Source organism: Neoarius graeffei, chromosome 19 (assembly GCF_027579695.1).
Source record: "Neoarius graeffei isolate fNeoGra1 chromosome 19, fNeoGra1.pri, whole genome shotgun sequence".
NCBI classification, from domain to species: Eukaryota; Metazoa; Chordata; class Actinopteri; order Siluriformes; family Ariidae; genus Neoarius; species Neoarius graeffei.
Genome location: NC_083587.1, coordinates 55,246,089 through 55,272,286, shown reverse-complemented (window position 1 = coordinate 55,272,286; position 26,198 = coordinate 55,246,089). Strand labels below are relative to the sequence as shown.

General features: G+C 42.1%; 1 protein-coding gene across 1 annotated transcript in view; it reads left to right on the top strand.

Annotated features, from left to right (window-relative positions):
• LOC132867419 (mannosyl-oligosaccharide 1,2-alpha-mannosidase IA) overlaps positions 1-26,198 on the top strand; it is a 614,171-nt gene that overhangs the window by 51,212 nt on the left and 536,761 nt on the right. The gene's annotated exons all lie outside the window — the stretch shown is intronic.

Below are 26,198 nucleotides of genomic sequence, written 5' to 3'. Positions count from 1 at the left end.
AAATTTTTTACATTGGGCTTAAAGATGGCGCTTATGTTTTTAAAACCTGTGGTCTAAACAAAACTGAAAACCTCCTCTCCTACATGCACTGCATAAGAAAATCTGGAAAGTTGCACAGAAATTCAGTGGATAAGCATCAAGTTAATAAACAGACGTATACAGCGCATAGTGTACATGGTATGAACATGTAGGCAATAAAAAAGGCAGCACTCTAAAATCATCACTATCAATAAATTCGAAAACTACGTCGCCATAAATTTTAGGTTGGTGTCCCATTCAGAAGGTAACACAAAACGGCTGTTTTTGATTAGCTCATCCAGCCGTAGGCCAGGCTGGATGAGCTTATGCGATCACGTGTCATCCATCCGTCGTCGTCATCCGTCCACAATTTACAAAAATTGCTACTCCTCCAACAGGATTGATTGGATTTTGATCAAACTCGCATACAATGTTCCCCAGGCGGGTGTCCATAAAAGTTGTCAAGATGGTGGCGCCACTTGTCATTTACGATTTTATGGCTGTCTGAAATTTTGGGGTGACTCGTCACACCAAATGCTACTCTTTGTAAACTTCTGGGATGTTTTCACTGAAACTCATCCAGAAGACTCTAAAGACATATAGACCCCTTCGCATGTTTGTAAACAAACCGACCGTTGCCAGGATGCGCGCGCAGCCTGGACCCAGAAACAATGGCGCTGCCCATAGACCGGCATTATGAGCTGTCAGATTATGCCAAACAATTGTCGTTATAAGATCGAGAATGCTACATAAATAAGTTAACTCTAACAAGTGGACATCGCCTACCGGATCCGCATTTAATTAAAGAGTGGACGGACGATGTTAGTAAGTTCCCTGGTATACAATGGCCAGATATATACTCGTACCTGATTGACAAGACTTCAGTGTACACCCACGAAAAACTTCGTGCCTACAAGTCTTTAGACGCATATGATTATGTTATGTGCGGGCATGTACAACTTGATTAACAATGGGACATTCGTATTCATTATGCCAGTGATGTGATGGCAATGTGGCTTTAGCTACAACAGCAAATACCAACACTAAACAGCAATTTGCAGGAGGTACTGGCATGAAAGGAATGATAGTGTAAAGAGTGCAGCTAAGAGAAATCAGAGCTGCGTAAAAAGCGAGAGGCAGAGAGCAGAAATGAAACTGAACGGGGCGGGAGCTAGGTTAGAGCAGTCAACGTAAGTTGGCATTTAGAGTGAGGGCACACAATTTTACCTTTCCATCCTCGCTTTAAAATTGTGATTTTCGGCATACACAAATAATGATGGCACAAAATCTGGGCTGCTTGAGTCAAGCGAGACCTCTCCTACAAACAAAATTGCATGCAAAGCTAAGTTAACATGCTAACAATATTCATTACATTGTGTAACTATGACCCAGCTAATCAGACAAACGTTACCAAAGTATTTTGCTACATCAATAAACGAAGACTAGAAAGAATAAAAAAGATTTAATAAATAGCCTGATCTTACCTGTGATGAAGTGGGCGCTGCAAACCTGCGCATTTTTGATGGTGCTTTCATCCCAGTCTACACGTTTGATGGCTTGTAGTCATAGACGGCGGCGATTTTTTTGGAATGGGTGAGATCCTGCTGGAATTCTGAACATTTTAACCCCATCACTGCTACGATTCTGACACCCGAAAACACAACAACTAGGCATTTCTGAGTCTTTTTTTGGGTCCAGGCTGCGCGCGCAATTTCCGCTTACGTATAAATGACGTTTACTGCGAAGGGGTCTATTCCAACAAGAATTGTTCACCAGGTGGTGCCTTCTACCATGGATGAGGCTACAGAGGGGTCACATGCAATTTCACGAAAATCGCTACTCCTCCTACAGGAGTGATCGGATTTTGATCAAACTCATATGGAATGTTCCCCAGGTCGGTACGTATAAATTTGTCAAGATGGTGGCACCACCGGTCATATTTATTTAACATTTTCTTGGCTTTTGAAAATTTTGGGTGACTCGTCACACCAAACAGTACAGTTCGTTAAGTGCAAGGATGCTTTCACTGAAACTCGCCCACAAGACTCTAAAGACATATATTCCAACAAGAATTGCTCACCAGGTGGTGCCACATGCCATGGATGCGGCTACACGGGGGTCATGCGTCGTGCAATTTCACAAAAATCACTACTCCTCCCACAGGATTGATTTGGATTTCAAACTCGCACACGACAGTGGCCGGTATGAGCTCCAGCCTCATTGAGGCTATTTTTTTTTTAATGTTTTGGACAATAGACATCCAACAGTATATATATTTATTTTTAAGCTGAATTGAAGTCTCTTTGGCCCCACAAAGCATGTGTGAAGCATTCTCAGTAGTAGGCTTTAATGAAAATCTGAGTAACGCAATATCTGGAAAGAGCTGTGAGGAGCATGAGAAAGCGTCTTGCTCAACGCTTGTGTGCAGTTTTGTGCTTCTTTTGTTTCACACTTTGTGCTGTTAAGTGAAAACACCTCCCGTCCTTCTGCACGTGTGAGCTGTTTCTTCCTGACAAGCTGTTTATTTTTGCCCGGGCAGGGTGGCGACATGACCGGATGACTCTTAGTTGAAAATGAGGGCTTTTGGTTGGTCAAAAATAATCCTTACTCTGGGACAGCTGGAGTGGAAAGAAGATCATAAATCTTGGTGATCTTTTAAAAGGTTGCACCCACATTTTAGTACCATGCTTCAGCAAATTTTTCATCCCTCGTCGCACCGTCTGTTTGCATGTCCTCCCCTTTAACCCTCGTTCTATTTTGGAACAGTTTCTTCGCAAAAGTGGTGTTACTGCGCAATGAGACTAACTGACAATGACACATTTGACAGCGAAACCCCATGTAGCAATGATGTACTTGATGTGTGATATGGTAACCTTATGAAGTCCTTTCACTTCTTCTCACGGGGACTTCAGTCAACGTGACACACGTTTATTTGGAAGTTGACCTCACCATTGGTTTTATAATCAGAATACGTCTCAGATATCCATAGTTTCTCTTCATCACAGAGCAGGGTTCTGTAGAAAGGCACTCTGGGTAATTTCCCCCGAACTGCTTCATTGTCTAAGACTTCCTTTTTACCTTGCTGCTCGTTAGTCAGAAACTTTCCTTCCACTTCTTCATGATGTTGTACATGGCCCTTGTCTCTCTCTGCTGTTTCTGATTTGGCTCAAAGCCGCCATTTGAAACCAGGCAGTACCCCCCGGATTGGAAACATGTGCCGAGATCCCACTTGGCTCTTACGAAAGTGTCTGTGAATAATGATAAAATATATTGTGAGTCTCAAATTATACAGTAGTGTTGCGAAAGAGATGTACGGATCCAGTACTAGTGTTTGGTCTTGTATCATAGCCACACATTTTTCAAAATGTCCATGAGCAAGCCAGCCCAGGACACAGTACATCATAAAGTGTTCTGTCAAATCCCTCAGGAACAATGGTAAGAGCGTGCATATTGAGTGGTAGAGAAACTAAATGTGGAAAACCGCCAACATGGCTGAAAGATCTGAAATGAAAAATGATGCACAGTTTGGATGTCTGGATTGAGGATGCGGTGGAACGACTGCTTAAGTTTACACTTGGCAGATTCTACCATAACAGAGGCCAGTTAAGTCCCATCTCCTTAAATTGCTGAATTGATTATTTTGATCATTCTGTTAAGTTTTTCTAGTAGCATTTGGGGTCTTGGACATTCACAGTAAATTTTAGGACAGTAGTCCTGGTAACTAATTAATAAAAACCTGACATGACAGACATGCTAAATGACAATAGAAACACATCGGTTTCTATCATCAAAATCTGACAGACAAACTAACGTCTACCATCATATTCTGACAGACACTCTAGATGACAATAGCAACAAAACTGTTTCTTACATTATTAATCTGACACATTTAGTAATAATATTAAATACCTCATCACTAGAACCAAATAATAAAATAAAATATTGAAATAAAAAAGATAAAATTTAGGGCGGCACGGTGGTGTAGTGGTTAGCGCTGTCGCCTCACAGCAAGAAGGTCCTGGGTTCGAGCCCCGGGGCCGGCGAGGGCCTTTCTGTGTGGAGTTTGCATGTTCTCCCCGTGTCCGCGTGGGTTTCCTCCGGGTGCTCCGGTTTCCCCCACAGTCCAAAGACATGCAGGTTAGGTTAACTGATGACTCTAAATTGACCGTAGGTGTGAGTGTGAATGGTTGTCCGTGTCTATGTGTCAGCCCTGTGATGACCTGGCGACTTGTCCAGGGTGTACCCCGCCTTTCGCCCGTAGTCAGCTGGGATAGGCTCCAGCTTGCCTGCGACCCTGTAGAAGGATAAAGCGGCTAGAGATAATGAGATGAGAAGATAAAATTTATTTTCAAAATTGAAATATCAACAATAATTGTCAGAACAGTGACGATACACACGACTGTGTCACTTTCGCGCGGAAATAGCACATTGAAATGGCCTGTCGGCTGAAAGGGTCGCAAGCGGCTCTGATTTATCTCAACTTACGATAGTTTTCCTCCAGAAAAATTTAAATATGAATGCACAAATATATTCTCAATGTTTCTATCGTCAAAAATTTCTATCGTCAGGATAGCTGACAGAAAATCTTACCTTGATTTATTTGATGAAATCTAGCTGTTAGAACTCCAAGTCTTGCCCGGAAGTAAATGTCTGCTGTCACAAAAATCATGCGCAGTAGAATTTCCTCTTTGCGTCAGTCAACATGTGCGTGGCGAGGGCTTGAATTTTGCGATCGTCAGGTGCATTTGACTGACAGACTGACGATAGCATTTTTTAAAAATAACTGTGGGCTTCTCTCGTGAACGAAATAGTTTTTTCGCCGTTAATCTATTTCAACTCTATCTGTTGACACCCAAAAATGATAAAGCCTGCTTCCACACGATAACTACCAAAGATCCATAATGGCCGAGTCTATCGTCAGGTCATCTGACAGAAATTCACTGACGATAGCAACAGGGATAATGCAAGTGATTTTTAAAATGGGAGTTATAGGGGGCTGACTATGGGCTGACTATGGGCGAGAGGCGGGGTACACCCTGGACAAGTCGCCAGGTCATCGCAGAGACAACCATTCACACCTACGCTCAATTTAGAGTCACCAGTTAACCTAACCTGCATGTCTTTGGACTGTGGGGGAAACCGGAGCACCCGGAGGAAACCCACGCGGACACGGGGAGAACATGCAAACTCCACACAGAAAGGCCCTCGCCGGCCCCGGGGCTCGAACCCGGACCTTCTTGCTGTGAGGCGATAGCGCTAACCACTACACCACCGTGCCGAAATAGAACTTTATTCTTTAAAAATCTTTTATTGATATACTCAGTGCATTTTTAAATGATGTGCTGTTTTAGAAGACCAAATACCATATTTTCAATCTTGAAAATATTACCTCACTGAAAAAAGGACAAGAAAAATTTCTTATTTTGTGGGCAAGTGGTTAACCCTTTGATGACTGACCCCTTGAAAATGGTTCCTCCAGGAACGATGACTTTTCAGTTGTCAAGACAACGGAAAAACTAAAATACAAAAACAGAAAGATACGTCACAATGCTCTTGTGCACAAAACAAAATGCTCTTGTATTTTAGTTTTTCCGTTGTCTTGACAACTGAAACGTCATCGTTCCTGGAGGAACCATTTTCCAGGGGTCAGTCACCAAAGGGTTAATGGATCCAGTTACGGTAGAATCTGCCACTTGAAAACAAAGTGTTCGTGTTGGACTTATCCAAAATTGTATTTATTTCCCCAATATTCTGAAGGCTTCTTTGCATTACTGGGGCGTGGGCAGAGGTGGACAGTAACGAAGCACATTTACTTGAGTACTGTACATAAGTACGCTTTTTGAGGATCTGTACTTTACTTGAGTATTTTTTTTTTTTGGAAACTTATGACTTTAACTTCACTACATTTAAAAGACAAATATCGTACTTTTCACTCCACTCCATTTCTATCAAGGTCCTCGTTACTCGTTACTATGAAGTGGCTTTGAAAGTGGACGTTTTTTTCTTTTCTTTTCCTTTCTAAAACGTGATTGGTTTTTTTTTTTTTCGCAGGTGACACTGAGACAGCTGATCAGTAATCACGTCACATCCATAGACTCTATAAAATCAAGTTCAGTGATTTCTCCGCAGCATTATTTAACACGATCAGTTGATGGCAGAATGGAAGGAGGCGGTTCTTCTGGGGAATGCACGCACTCATGGCTTTACCTAGAACCCACGTTTCAGTTTTCTGAAAGGATTAAAGATTAATTTCATTTAAATGTTTGCTTTGTTTGCCGAAAACGAACCACATCACAGCCTACAAAAACTCGCCATCCAACCTGCGGGAGCATATTGAGGGATGTAAACATTTTATTCCAAGAGAAAGCTTGCAATGAAGTTGTCTGTGCTTTTAGAGCTAGCGATAACGTTGCAATAGCTATGCAGTCTGGTTAGTCAAATGACTTTCTATGGATTTGCCCACCAAGTTGCCATCGCCTTGTCCACGGCTAACGTTAACACGTAGCTAGTTAACTTGGACACTGTTAGTTAGCATGTAAACACGGAGTTACACGAACATGAATAATGTCAACTTATCTGAAGTGCTTTCAGAAATGTTTTAGCATAATCTTGCCAAATAAACAGAATGTAGAAATCTTTATTTTCTATTAGCGTTAGCTGCCCAATATGATTTTGAGTTTGAAAAGTGTTTGCTAGCATGTCAGGTGGAGTTTCACTGACTAGCTAGCTTAAAGTGTATATCACGGGTAAATTCAGGAGCAAGATCAATGTAATTCTCCTACTTTATATTAAACTTTTGGTCAAATATCTGTCACATTTTAAATTCTCTGCAATTTTTTTTACCTTGCGCAATGCCAGAAAAATTCAGTTGAAATCAAGCCATTTGAGGCGAATTGGTCCGCCTCTGAAAAAACTTGGCATTTGGATTTCCCGGCAAACATTGATTTTCGTGATGTCTCGTGCAGTTCGCCTCCCTCTGAATCCTACGCCAGCGCTGGTTTGTTTGAGAAAACGACCTGGTGGTTTTCTGCAAATTTCTTCAACGTTATCACGTAATTATTAAAATGGTTAACAGATGTATCGTAGGAGGGTGTAGCAACAGCAATCTTGATGGGATTAGCACTCATCGTTTCCCAAAAGACCGGACAATGAGAGAGAAATGGGAGCGCTTGGTCTACACAGGCTGTGCACTGAAACCGTGCAAAGCTCGCGCAGCCTGCTGGCGCTTCCGCAGGTGACGTCACAAATCTGGCTCCAGACTCCGTTGGGATTTTTCCAGACGCGTTTTGTTATTTTATTTTTTTCTGCTGTAGACAGATGGCCTTGTGCAAAATTACCCTTCGGGATGAGTGTGTAAAGGGGCATACTTTCATATAAAAAAAAATGAAATTGGTCCAGAATATACCCTTTAACGTTAAACCACCATGACGGCACAGCATGCATTCATTTTGTGAATTCACATTTCTGTCTTTGGTAACGGCATTAGGTTTTGTAAGCGTTGTGGCAATAATATAACAATGCATTGACAGAAAATGTACTTTTAATACTTAAAGCAGATACGCAGAGCCTTTATTTTTAAATACATTTCTGAGTGGATAGTATCTCCATCCTTGACTCTTGTATGCTGCATAAGTGGGAATATAAATAATATAAAATAAAAATATATTTTTGAGAGTTAAAATCGACTGCAAAGTTGGCATTCGGCTGCCCCGCTGAGCCAGCCAGCCCTGAGTGCGTGACATTACTGCAGTAACCGGTTTTAAGGCCGAGGCCTTTGACAGCTATAGACCAAAGTCATATAAATAATTTCTGGTGAAAGTAAGAAATACAATTACCGACTTGCTCAACTAAGACTGATTTGACTTCATTGATTGTAGGTTGACTCTCATTGAAACAGGATGGGTGTTATAACTTATGCAACACGCATGCATTTTCACTGATAAAACATAAAAGGCTAATTAAATAATCCGATGAACCGAGACAATCACATTCTGAAGCAAATTAAATAATCTTACACCGCTAACTTGCACACAATACAAGTTACATGTATTAATCTCAATTCTGGTAAACAACGTGTGTCGTTTTTGTTGTTTTGTATCCAAATGAGAGTCGGAGCTTACCCGTCTGTGTTCTCGCTTCTTGAAGGCCGATCTTGTGGTCGATTTGTTTTTGAAGCAATCTGACTTTCAGTTGTTCGTTCAGTTCTCCGTTCATTCGCTTCTTCCACGTAAGGGCGAGATGGCAGCAATATCCAGTGCAGAAATAAGACGGCTGCTCCACTCATTCTCCGTTTTCTCCATTACTGAATATTCCGCCATTACTGCTCGGCTCAGGCAATTGCTAAAACCCGGGATGGAACGGGATGTTACCGGTTTTAGCAACAACCGTGGGGAGGTCACTGCCCGAGCGATAGAAAAGAAAGAAAGAAAGCACAACTTTATTCATCACACACTTGTGAAATTTCCTCTCTGCATTTAACCCATCTGAAGCAGTGAACACACACATGCACACACACGTGAGCAATGAGCACACACATACCCAGAGCAGTGGGCAGCCATGCCAACAGCACCCGGGGAGCAGTTGGGAGTTAGGTGCCTCGCTCAAGGGCACCTCAGCCCAAGGCCGTCTCATATTAACCTAACCTGCATGTCTTTGGACACCATCCCGTCCCGGGTTTTAGCAACAACCCTCGGCTCACTCCAGGAGGACTCGGAGGCTCACTCCAGGAGGACTCGGGGAGGACTGGTGCAACTGAACTCACTTTCCTTTAAAAAAATAAATAAATAAAATAAATACTTTCCCTTTCTTGTAGTTTTCTTTAATTGTTGGTACTGCACCCTCTTTCAATACGGGCTTATAGCCAACGCTCCTCCACAGATCAGAGGTCTCGTACGAGTCTTCAGTAAAATGTGCAGAGCAGAGGAGAGACCACTTCATAGGCGCCCAATGTGCCCGTGAACTTCCTGCAAAATGCGTCCAAATCTTTGCAGTTTGAACATTCTTGGGCCATGAATGCAACGTAAATCCACCTTCTGTCGTGTTGCTGCACCCACCAGCAACACATCTATGTGGCATGGCGATAAATTAGCTCAAAATGGAGGGTCGGAGTTGCAGTCAGCTCTGTGTTTTAGTATAGCGGAAATGGCGATGAGACCGATAGCCTTCCTGCTGTGACGTTACGGACATTAAGGCCATTCACTCAGACCGCTACCTATATGAATCACTTTAATTGTGAAAATTACTATATTAGATTTATTGTTAACGCTTAAAACTATTCCTGTGCCATTCTTGAGGTCTGAAGGCATTTATAAATGAAAGTGAGGCCATGGCTCTGCGTATATGCTTTAAGTAGTTTTAAAAGCAAGTACTTCAGTACTTTAACTTAAGTAAAAATTTGACTGGACAACTTTCACTTGTATCGGAGTAACATTTGACCAGTGGGATCTGTACTTTGACTTAAGTAATGAAGTCGGGTACTTTGTCCACCTCTGGGTATGGGCTGATGCTATATGTTCATTATGGGAATGTTGATATCGAAACCTGTCTTTTAATCCACACTTTTTCTAGTCTTTGGCCATATTTTAGCCTTTTCTTGGATTAAGTGCAATATTCACACTGTAATACGATTGGTGCGGTGGTGCGTTGAATGGTTGAAGTGTCTTGCGTTTTACCCTGCTTGTACGGTCATGCCGGAGACCGACATGTTTTACTCACTGAGAAATAGTTTCCCTCTGGGGATAATAAAGTATCTAACTAACTAAATCTATGTTCGCAGTACGGTTAAAGTGTGCTTCATATTCTGGCACCTCCATACAAAGGTGTAATAATACTCTATATGGCCAGAAGTACAGTATGTGGAAATCCATGATGGCGTGGTCTGCCAACGTTGGAGTGGAAGAACTCGAGTGGCCATCACAGAGCCCTGACTTCAAGTGCACGAAACAATTTTGGGATGAATTGGAATGATGGCTGCGCACCAGGCCTCCTCATCCCACATCACTGCCCAAACTTTTGTGGCTGAACGTACACAAGTCGTTACAGTCACGCTCCAAAGTATAGTGGAGAAGCTTCCCAGAATGCCTAGTTTCAAATTGAAAAAAAAAAACCATGTTGGTATAGGTTATGCACCAATAATTAGAGCTTTGATATTGTACTGGAAACAGGGGGGTTAAAAGGGGATCAGTCCATGCAAACAGACTCCATAATCTAAAGAGTTGTCCTGGAACAGAGTGCTACATAGTGAACAGAACAGGAAAGCGGCGTTCTAGTCTCATCTCATCTCATCTCATTATCTCTAGCCGCTTTATCCTGTTCTACAGGGTCGCAGGCAAGCTGGAGCCTATCCCAGCTGACTACGGGCGAAAGGCGGGGTACACCCTGGACAAGTCGCCAGGTCATCACAGGGCTGACACATAGACACAGACAACCATTCACACTCACATTCACACCTACGCTCAATTTAGAGTCACCAGTTAACCTAACCTGCATGTCTTTGGACTGTGGGGGAAACCGGAGCACCCGGAGGAAACCCACGCGGACACGGGGAGAACATGCAAACTCCGCACAGAAAGGCCCTCGCCGGCCACGGGGCTCGAACCCGGACCTTCTTGCTGTGAGGCGATAGCGCTAACCACTACACCACCGTGCCGCCCCGGCGTTCTAGTCATAATAAAAAAACGTAACTATCAAAACATCTTTCGTAAACGTATCTAGAACCAGTTATAGCCATGAAGCAAAGTCTCTAAAGCAAGATTTCTCACTTTGAATACGAAGAATCCCAGTCTTGATGACGCATCATGCTATCACTCGTTATTGTCGTTGTGCTAACACTAGGAAGCAGGCCTGTAGTACTCGAGTCCGACTCGTGCCCTAATTTTAAGGACTCATGACTCGACTCGGACTCATGTGTTAACTGACTCAGAAAATGGAGACAAGGACTCCGATTTTTTTCTTAATTTTTTTGGTAATTTTGTGTCAGAGTGTCACACCTGCACGCCTTGGCACGTGCACCACATAGACTCTTGGGTGCGCTCCGGACAGCACACGCGCCGTAAACAACTCGCACCCGTACAGGATTAAGGCGCAATCAGCGCGCCTATATAAAAACTGTGAAAACACACTTACTTTGCAAAGTATTGAGTTGTGTTGCTGACGCATTACCGAGCCTGATTTCCTGATCCCTGATTTCCTGTTTCTCGTCTTCGATTCTGCCGAGTCTACGATAGTCTGTTTGTGCCTCGCTCGACCTGTCGCCTCTTTTACGATTTTGCCTGTCGTTCTGGATAGTAGTAAGTGTGTTTTCACAGTTTTTATATAGGCGCGCTGATTGCGCCTTAATCCTGTACGGGTGCGAGTTGTTTACGGCGTGTGTGCTGTCCGGAGTGCGCCCAAGAGTCTATCTGGTGCACGTGCCAAGGCGTGCAGGTGTGACACTCTGACACGAAATTACCAAAAAAATTAAGAAAAAAATCTGAGTCCTCGTCTCCATTTTCTGAGTCAGTTAACACACGAGTCCAAGTCAAATCATGAGTCCTTAAAATTAGCCCTGAGACGAGGACTCTGATTTTTTTTCTTATTTTTTTTGGTAATTTCGTGTCAGTGTCACACCTGCACGCCTTGACATGTGCACCAGATAGACTCTTGGGCGCGCTCCGGACAGCACACGCGCCGTAAACAACTCGCACCCGTACAGGATTAAGGCGCAATCAGCGCGCCTATATAAAAACTGTGAAAACACACTTACTTTGCAAAGTATTGAGTTGTGTTGCTGACGCATTACCGAGCCTTATTTCCTTGTTTGATTTCCTGATCCCTGATTTCCTGTTTCTCGTCTTCGATTCTGCCGAGTCTACGATAGTCTGTTTGTGCCTCGCTCGACCTGTCGCCTCTTTTACGATTTTGCCTGTCGTTCTGGATTGTTCGCCTGTCTTCGCTTGTATTAATAAACACACGTTCTGCACTTACACTACCGTTCAAAAGTTTGGGGTCACCCAGACAATTTTGTGTTTTCCATGACAAGTCACACTTTTATTTACCACCATAAGTTGTAAAACGAATAGAAAATATAGTCAAGACATTTTTCTGGCCATTTTGAGCATTTAATCGACCCCACAAATGTGATGCTCCAGAAACTCAATCTGCTCAAAGGAAGGTCAGTTTTATAGCTTCTCTAAAGAGCTCAACTGTTTTCAGCTGTGCTAACATGATTGCACAAGGGTTTTCTAATCATCCATTAGCCTTCTGAGGCAATGAGCAAACACATTGTACCATTAGAACACTGGAGTGATAGTTGCTGGAAATGGGCCTCTATACACCTATGGAGATATTGCACCAAAAACCAGACATTTGCAGCTAGAATAGTCATTTACCACATTAGCAATGTATAGAGTGGATTTCTGATTAGTTTAAAGTGATCTTCATTGAAAAGAACAGTGCTTTTCTTTCAAAAATAAGGACATTTCAAAGTGACCCCAAACTTTTGAACGGTAGTGTACATCCGTCTCCCAACCGTCATCTCTGACAGAATACTTCACACTCCCTGACAAAGAGAAGCACATTCACCTGCTCATATGTCATGTTCAGGAACAAACTAATGCTAACGGCGCTAAAACAGCCACCGTCAAATGGTGCGGTTGGAGTCTTGGACTGGACTTGGATCAATATTGGACTTGACTCAAATTATTATTATTATTTTTCTTTTACTGACTTGGACTTGACTCGGACTTGAACACTGGGGACTCATGACTGGACTCGGACTCAAGGTTTAGTGACTCGACTACAACAGAAGTCAGTTAGCTACTGCCAGGAAGAGTAATATTTTAATTCAAACCGTATTCAGTTTATTATAACGCAGCTAAACAATGAGGTTCAGGAAGTAGACATGGGATTCGTGATCGCTCTTGAGAAATCAGCAGCAATGATCATGTAGTACACTTAAAGCAAGACCCACAAATCAGAAACGTCTCGAACAGTTTAATATTTTTAAGGGACTCCATTCTAGATGCATCCCTACAGCATGACTATGTAGCTTGCTCACTCAGGCCAAGTTTACATTAGACCGTATCTGTCTCGTTTTCTTCGCGGATGCACTGTCCGTTTACATTAAAACACCGGGAAACGGGAATCCTCCAGGGTCCACGTATTCAATCCAGATCGTGTCTGGTCCGGTGCTGTGTAAACATTGAGATACGCGGATATGCTGTGCTGAGCTCTAGCTGGCGTCGTCATTGGACAACGTCACTGTGACATCCACCTTCCTGATTCGCTGGCGTTGGTCATGTGACGCGACTGCTGAAAAACGGCGCGGACTTCCGCCTTGTATCACCTTTCATTAAAGAGTATAAAAGTATGAAAATACTGCAAATACTGATGCAAATACTGCCCATTGTGTAGTTATGATTGTCTTTAGGCTTGCCATCCTTCCACTTGCAAGTGGTAAGTGACGCGCATGCCCGACATGCACTGAGATCACACACACAGCGGCTCAGTCCCAAATCACTGCTCGTGCGCTTCACTCGCGCGCTCTGTGAGCTGCGCAGGGCCGGAGTGCGCACCCTCCAGAGGGCACTCGCTGTTCAGGGCGGAGTGATTTGGAGCGCAGGATGCCTGCGGAGCCGAGCATATCCGTGTATTGGCGTTGCTGTGTGCACGCGAATAGTGTATTGGCGTTGCTGTGTGCACACTAATCGTTTTAAAAACGTTAATCTGATGATCCGCTGATGAGCAATTCCAGCGTTATGGACGTGACACTTGAACTCAAAATGGCAACAAATGACCCAGTGCATGTTTTATTGTCTCCCAGTATTTAAACAGGTGTTGCATATTTTAAGGCTGTACCATACTGGAGAAGTGATAGAGCAAGAACAATTCCCATAGTACATCTAGGGCATGCCAGAAAACGCCAATAAAAGATGCGTTATGGATGTGACAGAAAAAGTATCACTTTTCTTGGGTGACTGTACGTTTTTATCAAACTCTGTGAAATTGTAAACCTAATGTCGAAATGGAGATACCCGTTTGATAGAGGGGTCCAAGGTGAATATTAAAAAATCTTTGTTTAAAATATTTTGTACTTCATGCAGAGTTTTGGAAGGAAAAGTCAGCGTTATGGATGTGACGAAATTCCGTTATGGATGTGACGCGTCTGAAATAGACATGGCGTATGTTTAGAAAATCAGCAATTTAACCACCATAACCCTTTGAAAAACTCTCTAAATATCAGCTAAATCTATCAAAGTTCTTAAATAATATTTAGGATGGCTATTGTTTTGCTGTTTTGTGGATTTTTGCATACATTTCTGTGGCTTGTGGCAATAATATAGAATTGTACATGATCAAAGTTGATTTTAGCTTGGGGTTTACATTATAAGAAAGAAAGACTGACATATTAAGGCGAAGGGAACAATTCTTGTGACAAATTGGTTCAACTTATTCACATCTGTAAAATACAGGCCTAGGTGATATCTCTGGGAGTGGTTTTGATGTATTACATGTTGCTTTATTTTTGCATGGTGAGGTTGACATTTACATGGAATTGCCCTGATACGGTCTAATGTAAACCCCACCTCAGTAGCTAGTGAATTTCCGAGTAAATTTAAAAAAAAAGTTCTGGCTAACTAGAACTATATAAATGTATAGTACAGACACAATACAGCAATATGTACAGCGTTTGACAGAATCTTAGGCCATGTACACACGTAGCCGGGTATTTTTAAAACCGAACATTTCCCCCCCCTCCGTTTATAAAAATGTTTTATCCACACCACCTCGTCTTCGAAAAAAAATCCCTTCCACACATAACCGAACATCTGCGTTTTCAATCACATTCATAAGCATTCCAAACCTGTAGATGGCATTATTTCCCCAAATCCTACCCCCTAATCACATCAGAATAGCACCTGCACAATAATTAACGCTTTCAAGGCACTACTCCGATCCATTACTCTTTGTCCATGCTTAATCTGGCTTCTGCAGTAAACAAAGGTCGCACGTTTGACGTCAGGGCAGATTTGTTGTCATTTTTTTGGCGCAGATTGTGACGTTCTAAAACGCAAAACTCCGGTTATCTCTGTCTACACGAAAAGGCATACACGGAGTTTTCAAAAATCTTCACTTTGCCCGGAGTTTTTTTAAATATTCGTTTTTGATGTGTTTTCATGTGGATGACAGGCCAAAACGTAGAAAAATATCTTCGATTTAGCAGATACCCGGCTACGCGTGGACGGGGTCTTGGACTACGTTCACACTGCAGGCTGAAGTGACTCAAATCCGATTTTTTCGCCCATATGTGACCTGTATCCGATCTTTTATTGACAATATGAACGACACAGATCCGATTTTTTTCAAATCCGACCCAGGCCGTTTGGATATGTGGTCCTAATTCCGATTCCTGTCCGATCTTTTCATATGCGACTTCAGTCTGAACCGCCAGGTCGCATTCATCCGACTTACACGTCATCAACAAGCCACAAACGTCACTATTCTGCGCTGAAGTAGGCGGCGGGTCTCTCAAAAAAAGTTACAACAACATGGCGCATGACATCAATGCGACTCCGCACCCACACGTTCCTTTGAACGGAGGTTGCAGTCACTACCCCGCAGAACGCCTGAGCCAAAACCCTTGCCCTCTTCCTTCTCAACCTCCTCCTTAACATCAGGCTATTGTGCATGTTCTGGCTCCGTCGCAACAACAACTGCATCATTGCCAGGTACTCCATGCTGGCTACTGTCATACACAGGAAACTTTAGGTTACTTCCGTAAACACTGGCCATGCTCACTGCGTGTGACGTCGTCGTATCCTGCAATGCGCATGCGGGACACTTTTAGGTCGCTTTTCGTTCATACTGAGGATCACATACAAGTCGCATATGGGCAATTCCATGTAAATGTCAACCTCACCATGCAAAAATAAAGCAACATGTAATACATCAAAACCACTCCCAGAGATCTCACCTAGGCCTGTATTTTACAGACGTGAATAAGTTGAACCAATTTGTAACCAACCTAATATGTCACTGTCAGTCTTTCTTTCTTATAATGTAAACCCCAAGCTAAAACCAACTTTGATCATGTACAATTCTATATTATTGCCACAAGCCACAGAAATGTATGCTAAAATCCACAAAACAGCAAAACAACCCTTAGCAAAAAGAAGTTTATTCAAGTGTACTATGAGTATACTTATTTTTTTTACTAAAACTGCAGAAGTATACTTGAAGTTGACTTTTTATAAACTATATTTTATATACTTAAGAATAGTATAGTGAAGTATACTTGGCTTATACTGAAAAGTATAAATAAAAGTCTAAGACTAAGTACATTAATACTAAGACTTATACTTTAATACTAAAACGTATACTTTAGTATACTTTTCACGTTTTTCTGCCACAAAGTACTAATACTTAGTATATCTTGCTCCAAGTGCATAATAAGGTCAAGTCATTGACTCATGCTTAACATTTAATTTATATATTAATATAATATAATGCTGGAGTTTAAAACTTTACAGTATATAGTATGTGTGCTCAATTGCATTATCTTTATGTACCTTAAAATCATACACAAAAACAGAAAAACTTTTGACTTGACTTTATTGATCAATTTCTCCAGTAAGGAAGGACTTGATTTCATAGGTCTTTATTTTTGAAATGTTTGAAAATATATCAAACTTGTTTTCAACATTCTGTCTTGTGATTTTGTAAATGCATCACACTCTTGTGTACATACAGTATGAGTACACTTTAAGAATACATTAAGGAGTATATTTCCAGTATATAAATAGTAAGCTACAAGTAATATGCCAAGCAAACTTAAAGTATAACAAGTAAACTCGTGAAATAACCAACGTTTATAACAGTATACTTAATGTATACAATAATAAACTAAAAATAGGGACTTGAAGTATGTAACTAAGGAGTGTTGTGGCTCAGTCAACTAAAGCACCATACCATAAATCCGGGGACCTGGGTTCGATTCCAACCCAAGGTAATTTCCTGATCCCTCTCCTGCTCATTTCCTGTCTCTACACTGTCCTATCCAATAAAGGTGAAAAAAGCCCCAAAAAAGAAGTATATTGATAAGTGTACTTGTGGAATACTTTAAGCATGCAAGAGGGATATACCAAGTACATTGATCGTATATAGATGAGTGTACTTGTTGTATACTTTAAAGTGTACTTCTGCAAACTTAAAATGAACTTTAAAGTATACTTTTATAAACTTGAAATGTTCCAGTTTAGTCCGAAAAAGTATTAAATTTGTATACTTTCTAGTACACTAAAAGTACATGGTCTGTAGTATACTTGCTATACTTATACTGAAGCATACGTAATAAAATGAACTTTAAGTATACTACTTTTTGCTAAGGGAATAGCCATCCTAAATATTATTTAAGAACTTTGATAGTTTTAGCTGATATTTAGAGAGTTTTTCAAAGGGTTATGGTGGTTAAATTGCTGATTTTCTAAACATATGCCATGTCTATTTCAGACGCGTCACATCCATAACGGAATTTCGTCACATCCATAACGCTGACTTTTCCTTCCGAAACTCTGCATGAAGTACAAAATATTTTAAACAAAGATTTTTTAATATTCACCTTGGACCCCTCTATCAAACGGATATCTCCATTTCGACATTAGGTTTACGATTTCACAGAGTTTGATAAAAATGTACAGTCACCCAAGAAAAGTGATACTTTTTCTGTCACATCCATAACGCATCTTTTATTGGCGTTTTCTGGCATGCCCTAGATGTACTATGGGAATTGTTCTTGCTCTATCACTTCTCCAGTATGGTACAGCCTTAAAATATGCAACACCTGTTTAAATACTGGGAGACAATAAAACATGCACTGGGTCATTTGTTGCCATTTTGAGTTCAAGTGTCACGTCCATAACGCTGGAATTGCTCATATATTTGTTAATGTGAACGACCTCACAAAAAAATCGGATTTCACAAAAAAATCGGATTTCACAAAAAAATCGGAATTGAGCTTTAAGCCTTGCAGTGCGAACGTAGTGTTAAAATAAAGACAGGGGGGCGATTTGAGAAAGAAATGTCCGGAAACTTCCGCTATTGAAAAGTTGTTTTGTTGATACTTAGCAGCAAGTAGCCATCCGTGTTTACTGCTCCATTTTACATGATTCCCAGTGGTGGTATGTTGTATTTGTGTGATGCATTCTGGGTAATTTAATGCCAAGACACAGCGCTAAGCAACAGAACATTACATAACAGATTGAATGTTTGTGCCATAAACTAGGACAGATTGTTATCATGGAAGAGAAACGTTTGTTGCTTTGAATCAGCACATTTACCAGCAGTAATCACTTCTTCTCTTTTCTCCTGCAATCGAGGTGTTAATTATGAACAGCATTCTCATCTATCACCCGTTTCGGTTTATGACCAGAAAGCATTTTTTTGTGTCGAGCCCGTAATAAAAAGGAGCGTTAGCTACAGGATAAGTGGTTTGACTTTATCGAAGTGTGCTGTGCAAACAGATCTGTGTGTGTGTGTGTGTGTGTGTGTGTGTGTGTGTGTGTGTGTGTGTGTTTAGAGAACCACAGGGACTGGGTTTTTGCAACTCGGCCCTGCTGTTATGTAATTGAGATTTTGAGAGTCATAAAGAAAGTTTGCACTTAAGGCAGGAGTTCATAGGCTTCCCATATGGCCGTGATGTTGCTTTTTATGTGGAGGATGAAGTTGTCATCTTGGTATGCTGCCATCTTTTTCAAAGAAATGTAACATATTAAATTTAATATCCGCGAAATTGAGTCGCACATGAGCCGATAGCCGAGGAAGCACGTAGCACCGAGTCGGCTATAAAGCACGTACGACGAGATTGAGTGGAATGACTGTTTTATTCTATCCACATTCACTGGATTTTCAGAAACGGATTTTAGTTTTTGCAATTTTGATGAATAAAAACTTTTCATACAAAAAACCTCCGACAAACTCATTTCCGCTTACAATGTTAACAAACCGGTGAAATGACAGTAACAATTTGTGAAAAATGCTATAATAATAATTCTTGACAAATAAAAACAGAGACGTTCTTAACATCGAATCCTTTTTTTTTGGGGGGGGGGGGGTTGCTTTCGAGTAGAGTTTTTATTTCGTCATTGGTCGGTTGAGCAACACGCGCCGCCATTTTGTTTTTATGTACTCAGTGTCTGAGCTGATAGCCTAGTAGTAGAATAGCCAATCAGAGCATGCGATTGGTCATATCCAGTGAATGTGGATAGAAATATCTCATCTCATCTCATCTCATCTCATTATCTGTAGCCGCTTTATCCTGTTCTACAGGGTCGCAGGCAAGCTGGAGCCTATCCCAGCTGACTACGGGCGAAAGGCGGGGTACACCCTGGACAAGTCGCCAGGTCATCACAGGGCTGACATATAGACACAGACAACCATTCACACTCACATTCACACCTACGGTCAATTTAGAGTCACCAGTTAACCTAACCTGCATGTCTTTGGACTGTGGGGGAAACCGGAGCACCCGGAGGAAACCCACGCGGACACGGGGAGAACATGCAAACTCCGCACAGAAAGGCCCTCGCCGGCCCCGGGGCTCGAACCCGGACCTTCTTGCTGTGAGGCGACAGCGCTAACCACTACACCACCGTGCTGCCGGATAGAAATAAATATATATATATTAGTGCTGTCAAAAATGTCGCGTTATTAACGTGTTAACTTGACTCAATTTTAACGGCGATAATTTTTTTATCGCGAGATTAACGCTCTGTGACATGATGTAGGTTTTTCATAAGCTTTTGAAACTGCCAGGAACTTGGAACAGAGACTTTGCTTAGAAAACCGATAGCAGCTACCACGCCCCGCACAGCCAGAGTCCTCTGCCCTCCCCCAAAGAACCAGCGCGGGCAGGGCGCGCTAGTAGAGATGGGATTTATGGCTCTTTGATGGGATCCGCATCTTTGTGATCCGTTCTTTGAAAAGAGCCGTTCAAAAGACTGGCTCATTTGGCTCTTTTTAAATATTTATTCAGTTTTAAGAAGACAGCGTCTAAAGAAGCCAGATCCCTCTGAACTGTAAACTCAATGCTATCCCAGAAATCCTTCCTGTAATATGCAAATTTGGCCGCCTCTGATTGGACAGCGCGACGCATCAACAGGCAGAAAGTGTAAAAGTACAAAATGTGTTAAGTGAGCTGAAACAGTAAAGATCAGATTCAATGCAATATTTATCAACGAACAACTTAAAGTTAATATAATAGTGTACTTTATATTATAATCAAGCATGTCAAACCTACCGGCACTGTGAGTTGTAGACTAACTCAAGCAGTAGATCACTTCACTCATGGTTCTTTTGCTAGCACCGGTGCTCGGCTTAGGTTTCACTTTGCAGTGGCTGTGTCAAGACGTGTTATGCTTTGCAGTAAAAAAAACATTGGTACAAAGCAAGCCCATTCACTTTTTTATGCTGATAAGAGAACTACAATGGTTTTTCATGTGACAAAAATGTGCGATTAAATTGCGATTAATCGCGAGTTAACTATGACAGTTGCGACATTAATCGCGATTAAATATTTTAATCGCTTGACAGCACTAATATATATATGTGTGTGTGTGTGTGTGTGTTTGTGTGTATAATCAATCTGAGATGTAATAGATGAGTTGGGAACTAAAAGTATCCAAGTGTTGCTCATATAAAGTAAAGAATGACTAAAGCCCTGTTCCCTCTGGATTAGTTTCCCATGTGATGGTGGAGTAATGCATTTATAACTGGCGTATTCACTTTGATTTTAGTTCGGTCTAAATTCGCCTCCGTCTTTTTGCGTCTGGAAAAATGTCACAACCTACAGTACGTGTCAAAAGTTTGGACATGCCTTCTAATGCAATGTTTTGTTTTTTTTTCTTAATTTTTATGCATTAAAAGTTACTTCATGTTAAAGTAATGATGGATGTCGTTTCTCTTTACTTAGTCAAGCGGTTCTTGGCATAATATAGATTACTACAGTTGTGGATGGAATAGGGTTATTTACTGTATTATTATTATTTACTGTTTTATGTCAAACGCATTAAGAAAGCAAGAAACTCGTCCACTAATTAACTTTTGATGAGGCACACCTGTTAATTGAAAAGCATTCCAGGTGACGACCTCATGAAGCTGGTTACGGTAATGCCGATAGTGTACAAAGCGTCATCAAGGTAAACTCTGGACTCTCTGAGGAGTCTAAAATATTTGAAATTTTAAATTTTTTTTTACTTTTTTTTTTTTTAACCACATAATTCTATATGGGCGGCACGGTGGTGTAGTGGTTAGCGCTGTCGCCTCACAGCAAGAAGGTCCTGGGTTCGAGCCCCGGGGCCGGTGAGGGCCTTTCTGTGTGGAGTTTGCATGTTCTCCCCGTGTCCGCGTGGGTTTCCTCCGGGTGCTCCGGTTTCCCCCACAGTCCAAAGACATGCAGGTTAGGTTAACTGGTGACTCTAAATTGACCGTAGGTGTGAATGTGAGTGTGAATGGTTGTCTGTGTCTATGTGTCAGCCCTGTGATGACCTGGCGACTTGTCCAGGGTGTACCCCGCCTTTCGCCCGTAGTCAGCTGGGATAGGCTCCAGCTTGCCTGCGACCCTGTAGAAGGATAAAGCGGCTAGAGATAATGTGATGTGTGTGTGATGTGTGATAATTCTATATGGGGCGGCACGGTGGTGTAGTGGTTAGCGCTGTCGCCTCACAGCAAGAAGGTCCTGGGTTCGAGCCCCGGGGCCGGCGAGGGCCTTTCTGTGCGGAGTTTGCATGTTCTCCCCGTGTCCGCGTGGGTTTCCTCCGGGTGCTCCGGTTTCCCCCACAGTCCAAAGACATGCAGGTTAGGTTAACTGGTGACTCTAAATTGACCGTAGGTGTGAATGTGAGTGTGAATGGTTGTCTGTGTCTATGTGTCAGCCCTGTGATGACCTGGCGACTTCTCCAGGGTGTACCCCGCCTTTCGCCCGTAGTCAGCTGGGATAGGCTCCAGCTTGCCTGCGACCCTGTAGAAGGATAAAGCGGCTAGAGATAATGTGATGTGTGTGTGATGTGTGATAATTCTATATGGGGCGGCACGGTGGTGTAGTGGTTAGCGCTGTCGCCTCACAGCAAGAAGGTCCTGGGTTCGAGCCCCGGGGCCGGCGAGGGCCTTTCTGTGCGGAGTTTGCATGTTCTCCCCGTGTCCGCGTGGGTTTCCTCCGGGTGCTCCGGTTTCCCCCACAGTCCAAAGACATGCAGGTTAGGTTAACTGGTGACTCTAAATTGAGCGTAGGTGTGAATGTGAGTGTGAATGGTTGTCTGTGTCTATGTGTCAGCCCTGTGATGACCTGGCGACTTGTCCAGGGTGTACCCCGCCTTTCGCCCGTAGTCAGCTGGGATAGGCTCCAGCTTGCCTGCGACCCTGTAGAAGGATAAAGCGGCTAGAGATAATGAGATGAGATGAGACAATTCTATATGTGGAATGTTATTTTATAGTTTTGATGTCTTCAGTCTTGTTCTACAATGTAGAAAATACAAAATCTTTGAATAAGTAGGGGTGTACAAACTTTTTTTGTTCGGTGTGATGAACATATGAACATCGTAAAGACTAAGATGGGAATTCATCACAAATCCAGTGTACATCAGCGCTGATATGAGAAACTCAGGTTTCATGTAACCTGCCTTTTTTTTTTTAATTTTAAATGCAAGTCCTGGAAAATCTAGAACTGGTCCATTTCATTGAAGTGCTTCAAAAGTGCTTTTACCCACACAGATCTGACACTCCACACGACACCCACTGCTCATCTCTTACGTAACTTTACATGGAGCGCAATTTCATAACGTTATGCATAATGAGGTCATAATTCAAGTTCATAGTTCATAATGTTACACACAATGTTCCAAGATGGCGGCGTGACAGTACCACGCAGCGGCCTGTCCGGATCCAAAATGGTGCTATCTGTTTACGCTAGTTGTCATTTTTGCACTTCATGTTGTGTGTAATTTATTGTCTGCAATGTTTGCACGAGTGCAGCGAGTGCACTTTGTTGTTATATGCAGATTTGTGGTCCTGTGATGTTTAATGTAGCACCATGGTCCTGGAGAAACGTTTCATTTTAACAGTGTAATGTACCAACTGTATATGGTTGAAATGACCATTTTAAAAAAAACCCAAAAACCTTGACCTTAAAGGAGAACTGAAGGCAAACTTTTTTTTTAATCAAAATTCTGTTTATCTCATTTTATTAAATATAGGAATGTATTTTTGATCGCTATTTTGTCACTCACTACGTTTACATGCACATAGAGAGAATCGAATTTCTGCCGTTGCTCGACTGAAATCGAAGTTCAAAATGCCATGTATACACCTTAATTCGGCTGAAATTGAACCGAACTTGATTTCTCGGAATCGAGCTACACGACCTAGTTTATGCGATTTCTGCCGAGCTACTTTGTGCATGTATACCCTATCGAGCTAGTTGTCGAGCTACTTCCGGAAGTGACGAGACCACAAGCGGGAAACACAACAGCCTCGGTCGGCATGACAACAGTAGTAGCGAGCAGCAGAAGAGGTCAGGAGGAACAAACGAAGAAGAGAAAATGTGGATGTAGAGCTCTCTGAAGTGTGGGTGGAGCACAGAGGACGGCAGGACAAAGCTTCTGGTACTAATAGGCTTTTTATTGTCAGACTTTTCAGTTTAACAGCCTACTTTTATTTTTGAGAGACGCGCGCGCGCTGTGTTCTAGTCCCGGGATTAGCTCTCCCCTCTGCCTCCTTAAATAGGGCACGGTTACTGGGAAGACACACAAACACAGGTTAATTACCGTCAGGTTTAGTGATTCTGCCACTCACCTTCCCTGGCTCCGCCCTCCTGTCACAGACCGGCGCTTGACCACGCCCCCACTGCCACAGGCAAGCAGAAACGTGCACTTCTGGAGCAATGAGGAGACAGACTTCATGCTCATTCAGCTTAAGGAGTTGAATATATTAAAATTCATGGACGGGAGAAAAACGCGCAATGGAGAACACGGAACTGATAACTTTGTTTACACTCTTGAATAGCTCTTCTTCATGACGACAACCGGAAGTGTACCAACACGATGGGGCGTGTAGCGCCACCTGTGGCTCGGGTGCACAATGCACCTCACACAATAGCCCGATTTCATTGTGTGCATGTAGGATTGGATTTCTCTGGCACCCCTGCTGGGATCTTCACCTCGATTACCGACAGCAGCTCGATTTGGATGTGCATGTAAACGTAGTCACTGCTATAGTGAGTTCTGAGTGTTTGAAATATGCTCTGTAATATATCAGTCCATATGTCAGAGCGATGGCCGTTAACGAGATTCGTTGAGACCTGTGCGAGACATGATAGCCAGATGTTTACCATTATCAACATATAAAAAGTGCCATATGGGCTTTCAGTTGCCGCCATGACCTTTGACCTTGAAATGTCAAACTCAAGGCCATGGATTTTCATAGGACTGTAACCTGACATTTGGTAATATTGGGTAATATTAATGGTAATATTGAGAAATATTACCATTATTGACATATAGGTATAAAATACATGTAAGTGCTGCCGGGCAAGGTTCGTTTTACCTGGCAACACTTGTTCACAGAAATGTTTAGTGGTTCTCCAAGTGTCACCCAGGGACCCCCAAGAGTCCATGAAGCATCGCCAGGGGTTCCCTGGTTTTATATTGGGTTGGAAATCACATCCCACATTGTTATATTTGGGAGTCCAAGTGTGCTGTGTGCTTTTAACATCGCATACAGTACCAGCCAAAAGTTTGGACACGTCCCTGACAATTTTATAATACCGTATTTTCTGGACTATAAGCCGCTACTTTTTTCCTAGGTTTTGAACCATGCGGCTTATACAAAGGTGCGGCTATTCTGTGGATTTTTCTTCCACCGCTAGGGGCGCTCTTCTTCTTCTTGGATTTTTATGGCGGTTGGCAACTTAACGTATGAGGTGCATTACCGCCACCTGCTGGACTGGGGTATGGTTCAAGAGCCTATTCTACAACTAACCTGGGTGACTAAAAAAAAAAAAAAGAGAGAGAGAGCTAGGGGCGCTCTAACCGGAAGTAGAATCAAAAATAAGATAGACGAAAAATCAATGCAAAGAAGAATTAGCAGATCTTTCGCAGATAGAACACGCACGACAAATTACTAACTGGTAATTATTTTCAAATCCAGCGAAGATGATTAAAGTGACTTGTGGTTTCAAACACAGGAGAAATGAAGGTAAATAAATACCGGTTATTTTCTCTTGGTTCTGTTCCGTTTTAATCAGCAAAGTTGCTGCCGTGTTAAAAGGCACTGTTCGGAAAGAATCTGTTCAGGTACATACATGTACATTTACAGTACAAAATCGTTCTGTACATGCAGTAAATATCTAATTTTTCAACATAGATATCTGCGGCTTATAGCCCGGTGCGGCTTGTATATCTTTTTTTAAATTTTTTTTTAAAAATAGAACGGATGCGGCTTATATACAGGTGCGCTCTATAGTCCAGAAAATACGGTATTTCTTATTACTTTACTATTCATACTGTTCCTTATTACTGCTTTAACAATTTTATATTATTATTTCCTGCAGTGCATTTCAATATAGGTTTAAATGTTAGATAGATAGGTTGATCGATCTAGGCCTGCTCTGACATGTGAGCTTTTGTGTCTGGAGGTTTCCTCGCGACCTGAGGGGGAATTTATATGCAGACATGGAACAGCAGAATCCTGTTTGGTGTCCTCTGATTTACACACACGCACGCGTGTGCAGACGTCTACAATCCAAAAGACAGGACCCCCTGCTGAAAGAGCATCAGCACCCAAGCAAACACAGAGTTGAGAGTCACCCAGACCTCAGAGATACTGAGAAAAGGAAGCAGCAGAAATACACTTTTAATATTTGTTCATTTTTTCAATATTTGTTCAAAGTTAATCTGATAACGAACTGTGCACATATGATTATTTCTCTTTCTTTCCCAGATCACCTCTGCATGCATGATTTCTCTTTCTTTCTGCATGATTATTTTTCTTTCCTTCTTCCCAGATCACCTTTTCATGTGACGGGAAAAAGTATTACGAACCTCTTTCTTTCTTTCCTTCCCAGATCACCTTTGCGTGTATGATTTTTTTTTTCTTTCGGTATGATTATTTTTCTTTCCTTCCTTCCCAGATCACCTTTCCGTGTGAGGGAAAAG